This window comes from Chiloscyllium plagiosum, chromosome 1 (assembly GCF_004010195.1).
Source record: "Chiloscyllium plagiosum isolate BGI_BamShark_2017 chromosome 1, ASM401019v2, whole genome shotgun sequence".
Taxonomy (NCBI): Eukaryota; Metazoa; Chordata; class Chondrichthyes; order Orectolobiformes; family Hemiscylliidae; genus Chiloscyllium; species Chiloscyllium plagiosum.
Window position 1 is genome coordinate 97,265,232 of NC_057710.1, and position 9,909 is coordinate 97,275,140.

Here is a 9,909-nt window from a genome sequence, read left to right on the forward strand (position 1 = left end):
GCAGTGTAGAGGCAACAATGGTACTGAATATTGTAACTACTCTAAATGATCAAAATCAAAAATCAATGTATGTGGAATTGGATGCAACTTTATGACAGATATTGGCAATTGGCTTGGATGGACCTGGTAGCAAATTGCAATGAAGTGCTTGATTTGCTGAAGTAGACAAATAGTAGCCAATATACTGAGCTAACTGAAGCCGTTGGCTTTTCAGGATATATCTACAACTCAGAAGGAACATACATCCAAGTTTGAAGATATTAATTTAGGTTGTACTGATACAACTGAAGACATTGGTAGACTCAGTGATGAGACAAAAACACAGACGCTGGAATACAAGGTAGAGAAGCAGAAGACTGGAAGAATACAGCAAGCCAGGCAGCATCAGGTGGAGAAGTGATGGCTTAATATAAAAGCAGGAGGTTTTTACTTTTCAAACATGAATCTCTTATGTTTTAACATTCCATTTCTTTAAATATCTGGAGAAAATCAAAGTTCTACATACCTCATGAATGTATCCCTGAGTGCAAACATTTAATTCGAAGACAGAAGTTTCTGGCTTTTAAATTTCAAAACACACTTGAGGAAAAACACTTTGAAGAAATTCGTGCCCAGTTCTTCTTTCTCACCGCCTGAGGTCAAGTCGGAAGGTGATAGATGCAGAAAGTGATAAAAGCTGGAAACTTCCCTCCTCGGATTAAATATTTGCACTCAGGGATACATTCACAAAAAGGTTAACTCTACTTTCACTCCGCTGCCAGACCCGCTAAGTTTTTCTAGCAATTTCTGCTTTTGTTTCGAGTTCCTATTTTTGTACGCTGATCTTCTAATGGCATATTCCACCCAATGAATGTTTGAACCTTCAGGTCTCTCGCCGTTGCTCTGCGGGTTCCCACTGTGTGGGCATATTCCCATTCCAGGTTCTTCATTCCCCACCCCCTCCAAAGAAAACTACATACATTACCTCACCCTAACCCATCTTACATTGGGAGGGTAGGGAAGAGAGACATAACTTATCTCTCCAACCCTTCAGGCTCTCTGCCTTTATTCCTGATGAAGGGCTTTTGCCCGAAACGTTGATTTTACTGCTCCTCGGATGCTGCCTGAACTGCTGTGCTCTTCCAGCACCACTGATCCAGAATCTGGTTTCCAGCATCTTCAACCACATCGCATCAAGCGACACAAAATAATCGAGGAAGTAAAACGCTGGGAACTGACGACAACTCACAACCCTGCAAGGACCGACAGCTCATCCACAAACTTCCGGCCAACGCACCAACATTCCACACTTCCCCCTCCCCCACCCAGTGTCGTCATCAACCCCGCCCTCTCGACCCGCACAGCCGCAGCAAACCCCATCCACTGCTCCCAACATGCCCCGGGAACATGGACCAACCGAAACCAGCCACGTGTCCTACCCACGAACCACATTACAGTCCGCCCCCTGCAGGCGTCTTTGGGATGTGCTGGATGTAGAGTCCCGCTCTGCAAGTTACTGTATTTTTACAAGTCAAGTTAACGTCGCTCCAAATATTTTAAGCCTCTGTTTTTAAACAGGTTACGCTCACGTTAGATAGGCTGCATTACACAGATGCTGGATTCTGCAGTCATTGTTTTTACCTCTGCATTACACAGATGGTTTCAATGTCATGATTTGGAGGTGCTGCTGATGGACTGGGGTGTACAGAATTAAAATTCACACAACACCAGGTTTATAGTCCAACAAGTTTTTTATTTAGAAGCACTAGCTTTCCGAGCGCTTCTCCTTCATCAGATGGTTGTGGAGTGTAAGATTGTAAGACACAAAATTTATAGCAAAAGATTACAGTGTTATATAACTGAAACAATATATTGAAAAAGACCTAGATTGTTTGTTAAGTCTCTCATCTTTTAGTTCTTTTATCTGTAAACTCCAGAACTTTTTAATATTTAATTTAATTGCATTCTTAAGTGAACTTCAACAGTACTGTCTCCGAGGTCCTTTCTCACTGGGACCGTGCAAAGAAAGTTCTCCAAAGGGCGCTCCCCAACTGCGTTACCATGGCTGCCGCTCATGTCCTGCGAGCGCGAACACATAATGGAGAGGCGGAAGATCCGGCTCCGGCTTTTGCTCCGCCCCCTCCAGGTGACGCGATTGTTGGGATTGTATCTAAACAGTGGAACAATTGCTGCCGACGGTGGGGGGGAAAACAGGTCGTGGTAGAGAACGTGAGCCGGTAAGAGAATGTGAGCCCAGAGCATTCCGACAGCATCTGCAGCAATCGCGGTTGCTGTTCTTTTGGAGGGACTGCGATCCCGTGGCAGAGCTGGAAACCGGTCAACTCTGTGAAAGGAATGTATCTGTAAACAGCTTTCAAAACAAACCCGGGTCGCCTCTATATGGTTCCCAACGTGATTCAGATCGGAGTGTTGTTCTTCTGCTGTTAATAGCATAGTTATCATATTTCTGGAATGTAATTAGGCAAAGTCATCTAGGCAATTGAAGTTGATGTTTAGTTTTATTTGTTTTTGATCAACTGCCTTAGTTCCTCATCGTTAAGCCTTTACTTACTTACCTTGTCCACACTGTAGTGTTTGTTGAAAGAAAGTGAAAGTTTTTTTAAAAGGTGTCGTGTGCATTTCTCAGTTCGCAAGTTACGACATAAAAGTCGGTGGACCGACGCTACGACTGTTCTGTTATAATTTGGTGGAGACTGTCAATGCATAATGTTTTTCTTTGCGGGGAGTGGCGTTTGTTGAGACAACGCATTTCAACAGTATGCGGGGAAGTCTAAATTGATATTTAATGTCAACATTTTGTATCATTATTTTAAGTACGAACTGTTTATTCTGTGTATGTATCAGCCGTATCATGTGTTTCAAATTTCAATCAACCATTGTCAATGGTATAATATGGAAGGAAGTAGTGAAATCTTACGTACCTTCAAAAATACATTTGAAAACTTCTGGTGAAAGTCTTCAGTTTCTATTCAAATTTTGCTTCCGATGGAGAGAGATGTTTATAAATAGCTGCCCTAAAATTTACATACTGTGCAGCTGTTTTGATAAGCTTCAGTGCACTGAGTTGACTTGATTCTTTTAAATATTCTTTTTGTACAAAATGAGCCGAACGTTCAGTTAAACACGAACATTTCACAGAAAAAAGAGCCTTTCATGACCATGGTATATTACAAAACGTTTGCCACTAAGCACAATACTTTTGAAGTGAAGGTACTAAATTGCAAGGAATGGCAGAGTTGCATGCAAGTTCCCACAACATAAGGTGGACCAAATAACCATGATAATCCTTTTTAAATTCATGTATGGATTGTGGATGTCACAGGATAAGCCAGCATTTTATTATCCGTCCTTGAGTACCCAGAAGGTGATTGACAGATAGAATTGAGAGAAAGTGAGGGCTGCAGATGCTGGAGATCAGAGCTGAAAATGTGTTGCTGGAAAAGCGCAGCAGGTCAGGCAGCATCCAAGGAACAGGAGAATCGACGTTTCGGGCATAAGCCCTTCTAGAATTGACCAGGTAAGGACAGCAAATTTCCTTCCCTAGATGACATTAGTGGATCTGTTAAGTTTTTAAGACAATCATCATTGCCATTAGGTTAGCTTTTTATTTCAGATTTTTATTGAATTCAAGTTTACCCATCTGCAATAGTAGGGTTTGAACCCACAAACCCAGAGCATTAACCTGGACCATCTGTTCAGTGATAGTATCCACTATGTCAATGTCTCCTGACAATTTTTGTTATGTTGCTGGAGGAATAAAAGTTGGCCAAAGTACTGTCTTTAAATAACTCTCATAGAAATTCTTATGTGGTTCCCAAGAAAGCACATCAGACCTAAGATTAAATATCTGAAAATACATGATAATTGGAAATTGCTAAAAGCTACTAAGCTCCGATCCAAAGCTTGCTCTAAAAAAAAGTTGAGAAACCTTTTATGGGTAGAGAAAAGTGTAATTCAGGAAGGAATTCCAGATATTGGGGCTGAAGTAGTTGAAAACTGATGGAATGTTAGACTACAAAAACAAAGATTAAATGAGGGAAGCTTACAGTTATGACCAGAAGAGGACATTATATAACGAATATAGGGAATGCAGAGGATTGAAGCTGAAGGGTGACAGTTAAAATTAATACATTATCGACATAAGGAACATGGTTATGCTTGTTGGAAAACAGTTAACTCACTAAGAACTTTGCTGCACCAATTGCTCAGGGAGTTATTTGAGGTGCAAATATCTCCCAACAATCATCCCTCCAATGTATATTCAGGATTGAGAAGGTTCACTGATGCTTTAATCAAATGAATGTTCAGTTTCTTTTACAAATAATAAAAGCAAATTACTGCGGATGTTGGAATCTGAAACCAAAAGAGAAAATGCTGGAAAATCTCAGCAGGTCTGGCAGCATCTGTAAGGAGAGCAAAGAGCTGACATTTCGAGTCTAACTGACCCTTTGTCAAAGCTTTGACAAAGGGTCAGTTAGACTCGAAACGTCAGCTTGTTTCTCTCCTTACAGATGCTGCCATACCTGCTGAGATTTTCCAGCATTTTCTCTTTTGGTTTCTTTTACAAATACCGTGGGTAATAAAGTAGTTCATGCCTACGTGCTGCAAGGTGTAGAAAACATCTAGGTCACACTGAAAGTGGCAATTAAGGTTTGTGCCAAACAATGATCATTTCTGTAAAAGAAGCCTGACCACCTCCCCTTGACATTTAGTGGCCATTGCTGAATCTCTGAACGTCCTTGGAATGGCTCAGCCATATAAATACTATACTTCAAGAGTAGTTCAAAGGCTAGGTATTCTGTGATAAGTGACTCATCTCCACAGTATCAAGTGTCACAAGTTATAATAGAATGCCTTCCATTTAACTGCATGAGTATAGAACCAACAACACTCAAGAAGGAAGGATCTAAAGAGAGAGCTAAGAGCAGCAAGGAGGGGACATGAAAAGTCCTTAGTTGGTAGGATTAGGGAAAACCCAAAGGCTTTATATAGGTAAGTCAGGAATAAAAGAATGACTAGGGTAGGAATAGGTCCAGTCAAGGATAGTAGTGGGAAGTTGCGTGTGGAGGCTGAAGAGATTGAGGAGACACTGAATGAATACTTTTCGTCAATATTCACTCAGGAACAGGACATTGTTGCCGATGTGAATACTGAGTCACAATTAATAGAATGGACGGCTTTGAGGTATGTAGGGAAGAGGTGTTGGAAATTCTGGAAAGGGTGAAAATAGATAAGTCCCCTGGGCCTGATGGCATTTATCCTAGGATTCTCTGGGAAGCAAGGGAGGAGATTGCAGAGCCATTGGCTTTGATTTTTATGTCCTCGTCTACAGGAATAGTGCCAGAAGACTGGAGGATAGCAAATGTGGTTCCCTTTTTCAAGAAAGGGAGTAGGGATAACCCTAGTAACTATAGGCTGGTGAGTCTAACTTCTGTTGTGGGCAAAGTCTCAGAGAGAATTGTAAGGGATAGGATTTATGAACATCTGGATAGGAATAATGTGATCAAGGATAGTCAGCATGGTTTTGTGAAGGGCAGGTCGTGCCTCACAAACCTTATTGAATTCTTTGAGAAGGTGACTAAGGAGGTGGACGAGGGTAAAGCTGTATATGTGGTGTATATGTATAAGGCATTTGATAAGGTTCCCCATGGTAGGCTACTGCAAAAAATACGGAGGTATGGCATTGATGGTGAGTTGGAGGTTTGGATTAGGAATTTGCTGGCTGGAGGAAGACAGGGGGTAGTAGTTGATGGTAAAGGTACATCTTGGAGTGCAGTTACTTTCAATGTGGGTAAGTGTCAGGTGATTCACTTTGGTATGAGTAACAAAAAGATGGGGTACTGGGCTAATGGTCGGATACTTGGTAGTGCGGATGAGCAGAGAGATCTTGGTGTCCATGTACACAAATCTTTGAATGTTGCCACCCAGGTAAATAGTGCGGTGAAGAAGGCATATGGCGTACTGGCTTTTATTGGTAGAGGAATTGAGTTCCAGAGTCCTGAGGTCATGTTGCAGTTGTATGAGACTCTGGTGTGGCCGCATCTGGAGTATTATGTGCAGTTTTGGTCTCCATACTATAGGAAGGATGTGGAGGCACTGGAACGGGTGCAGAGGAGGTTTACCAGGATGTTGCCTGGTATGGTGGGAAGATCGTATGCGGAAAGGCTGAGGCACTTGGGGCTGTTTTCATTGGAGAAAAGAAGGTTTAGGGGTGACTTGATAGAGGTGTACAAGATGATTAGGGGTTTTTATAGGGTTGACCATGAGAACAGTTTTCCACGTATGGAGTCAGCTATTACGAGGGGGAATAGCTTTAAATTAAGGGATGGTAGATATAGGACAGATGTTAGGGGTAGATTCTTTACTCAGCGAGTCGTGAGTTCTTGGAATGCCCTGCCAGTAGCAGTGGTGGACTCTCCACCGCTGGGCATTTAAACGGCCATTGGATAGGCATATGGAGGATAGTGGGCTAGTGTAGGTTAGGTGTGCTTGGATCGGTGCAACATCGAGGGCCAAAGGGCCTGTACTGCGCTGTATTTTTCTATGTTCTAAGAAGCTCATCATTATCTTGGAAAATGTAGTTACTTGTTTGGCAACTCCCCAGCATCTGAAGATTCAATCTCTCGTTATAGTTAATGTATTCCATCTTCGAGGGGCCGTGTAGCAATTTACCAAAACTTCGTCAGCAATTCCCATGCCCATGACTAACTGGAAGGGCTTACATGCATGTGGAAACATCACAGTCTTCAAACTCACCTCCAAGTGACATGCCATCCTGACTTGAAATATATTGCCAATCCTACACTGTTGCTAGGTCAGAATACCAGAATTCCCCACTTATCGGTGTTTTTGCCACATGTTGCAGCAGTTCAAGAAGACAGCTCACTCTCCTCCTCCAGGGCAACTGTGAGTTGTCAGTAAATGCTGGCCTTGCTAGTGACCTACATCCCATTAATGAGTTTAAAAAGTGTTGCTATGGACAGATGTCATAGGGGAGTCTGATTAGAATTGGGCAGCTACATTTTGGGCATTTATGAGGGTTGGGCCAGCAAGGAAATAATAGAGTCCAGAGAACAAGACAGAAGTTTTAGCAGATGAAGTATTTGAAGTGTAGGCAGAGATAGGCAAAATCTAGGAATAAAATTCAGTATTGTTGGTGATTAATGGGATTGAAGTAATCAGTGATTGTTACTATTTCTCAGGCAAACAAGCACCAAGACTTAACCATCTAAGTTTAGCCTAAGTGAGTGGTTTAGGGAAGGAAACAGAATTAGTTATAAGGGATTAGAAATTACAACGAAAGGATCAAGGCAATAGCTTCAGTCATCCTGATTTTGAGTTAAATGAAACTGAAGGTCTTTTAAGCCTTATACCACAGAGGTTACCTGTCATCTGGTAGGGGCCAAAAGATGGTAGGAGTAGAAGTACTTGTCATTGGTGGATGTACGTAAGTGATCATCATTCCAATGTCAGATGTTCTACAACACCAGGTTATAGCCCAACAGGTTTATTTGAAATCACAAGCTTTTGGAATGCTGACCCTTCGTCAGGTGAAGTGATGAAGTGGTGTCATGTGACTTCTGACTTTGCCACCAGTCCAACACTGGAAATTCAATATCATAATTCCAATGAACAGTATTGTGTTGCAGAGCATCAAAATTAATGTTAGAGACTATTTTCTGCCAAAATGCATAACCTCACATTTCCCCACTTTATATTCCATCTCCTCATTCCTCTATAATTACCTTTATTCAAATTTAGCTAAGTTGTTCATTCTTCTCAAACTGAAAATTCCACCATGTTACGGTCACTGTTTCTGAGGGAATCATAGAATCCCTTCAATGCAGAAGCAAGCCAGATCCATGGTTGAATCTGATTTGGAGACTGCCCTGAATAGTCTAAATTCTTCTTCATAATTTCTTTTGTCAATCTGTCTATCCCAATCTACACAAAGAATAAAGTCACCCATGATTAATGTACAGACCTTTTTACATGTCCTCATTATCTCCAGCTTTTATCTCTGTTCCATCATGTAGGTACTGCTGTTACAGGGCCAGTAGACTACTCATACCAGTGTCTTGCCCTTTTTGTTCCTTCCTGCGACCATATGGAGTCTGTCTTCCGATTCAAGATTATCTCTTGCTTTTGTACTTTTTCCATACCAATAATGCTACTCCACCAGCCTGTCCTTTTGAAATCATGTATCCTTGAATATTTAGTCCCCAGTTTTATTCTCCTTATAACAGTCTTTCTGTATAGCTGTAAGATCATACCCTTTAAACAATATCTGTGTGGTTAATTCATTACTTTTGTTCTGAATGCTATGTACATTCAAGTAAAGAACCATTAATTTTCCCTTTTAATGATTATTTCCCCTTTTGACCCTATTTACTGCTTTTTTGTTTTGTTTGTGTTATTTGTCCCTTGTTCCACTCATGGTATCATTATCCAAAAAGCTGCCTTGTAATTCTGACATATTCTGTTGATGTGTAAACATACATTTCCCTTCTCCTAAGCCTTAACCTCCTACCCAATCACAAATTAGTCTAAAACTCTCTCTACAGTCCTTGTTATTTGATTTGCCAGGACACTGATCCCAGCATGCTTCAAGTGAAGCCCAGCTCACCAGAACAGCTCCCTTCTCTTAACAGCTTCTCAGTTAATTTGTATTTGTTCAAATTTGGCATTCAAAATTAAAACACATTCCATGCTTTTCATAGCTTGGTGGGTTTGAATATGTGTTTGAACAGTTTAACTTGCCACCTGTTGTCCTACCAATTTGTAAAATTTACCAATCACAGTTTTTTTCATATACTTCAGAAGATCATGTCATGATCTGCAGTAAGCTGAAGTAATTTCCCAGGGTTGTTTTCTTCCTACCCTACTAACCTGCTAAATTTTAGTATAACTAGAACTAATAGCATTTGTACTGTGGAAGATTTTTTATGTTTTTTATAAAACCTTTTAGCAATGAGTACTGTCATGACACTTTCATAGCTTTGTTTTGGTTGATCCTTTGGCGTACATGACCCCAAAACAGTGCGCATATTTTGATCTTAACATTTGTTGTGTCACGTAAATGTGGGAAGAAGATATGTATTATTTCTCATTAATGGGTATCAACTAGTATATAAAACTAAGATGGGCTTATGTGAATGGTCATATTTTTATCTGAATGCAGCATGGTTCGTCCTGAGGTTGGAGATGAGATACATTGTTGAGGAAATATCAAACAAAGTTTTACTTTGACTAACATGCAAATGATGAATGTAGATAATGCATGAAATATTTGAGAAATACATAGGACTAACACTTTGCTCTTTCTACATCAACCTCCCCCGCTAACCCCCCAAAAATTTGAAAGAACCCAAAGTTTCCTCATTCTAAGCAGAGGAGAAATTTCAACCTATTCAATGCTTTGTGGGGTTGGGCAGGGAGTAAAATTGCAACTGGCTTATTGAATCAGCAACCCATTTTATATAAGCATGTTTTGTGTTTAATTTCACTGCCAGATCTTTTATGAAACCTTATAATGTGCTCTCATCAGATCCAAAACTAAACTCTACATGATATGCATATGCAAAATAATGAGCAATGTAATTTTACAAACCTTGGACTTGCACTGTAGGCCTTACTATGTTTTTTAACTATTTTATTGATTTGATAATTAGAACATAGAACATAGAAGAATACAGCGCAGTACAGGCCCTTCGGCCCTCGATGTTGCGCCGATCCAAGCCCACCTAACCTACACTAGCCCACTATCCTCCATATGCCTATCCAATGCCCGCTTAAATGCCCATAATGAGGGAGAGTCCACCACTGCTACTGGCAGGGCATTCCATGAACTCACGACTCGCTGAGTAAAGAACCTACCCTTAACATCTGTCCTATACCTACCCCCCCTTA

General features: G+C 40.8%; 1 protein-coding gene across 2 annotated transcripts in view; it reads left to right on the forward strand.

Moving 5' to 3' along the window:
- Nucleotides 1–1,825: 1,825 nt before the first annotated feature.
- The window catches only part of smim14 (small integral membrane protein 14), a 50,767-nt gene continuing 42,683 nt past the window's right edge, over nucleotides 1,826–9,909 (forward strand). The window contains exon 1 of one of the 2 annotated variants that reach the window (XM_043692824.1): nucleotides 1,826–2,332. The gene's annotated coding sequence lies outside the window, so the exon portion shown is untranslated. The remainder of the gene's footprint in view (nucleotides 2,333–9,909) is intronic. The other variant, XM_043692823.1, reaches the window with a different exon arrangement.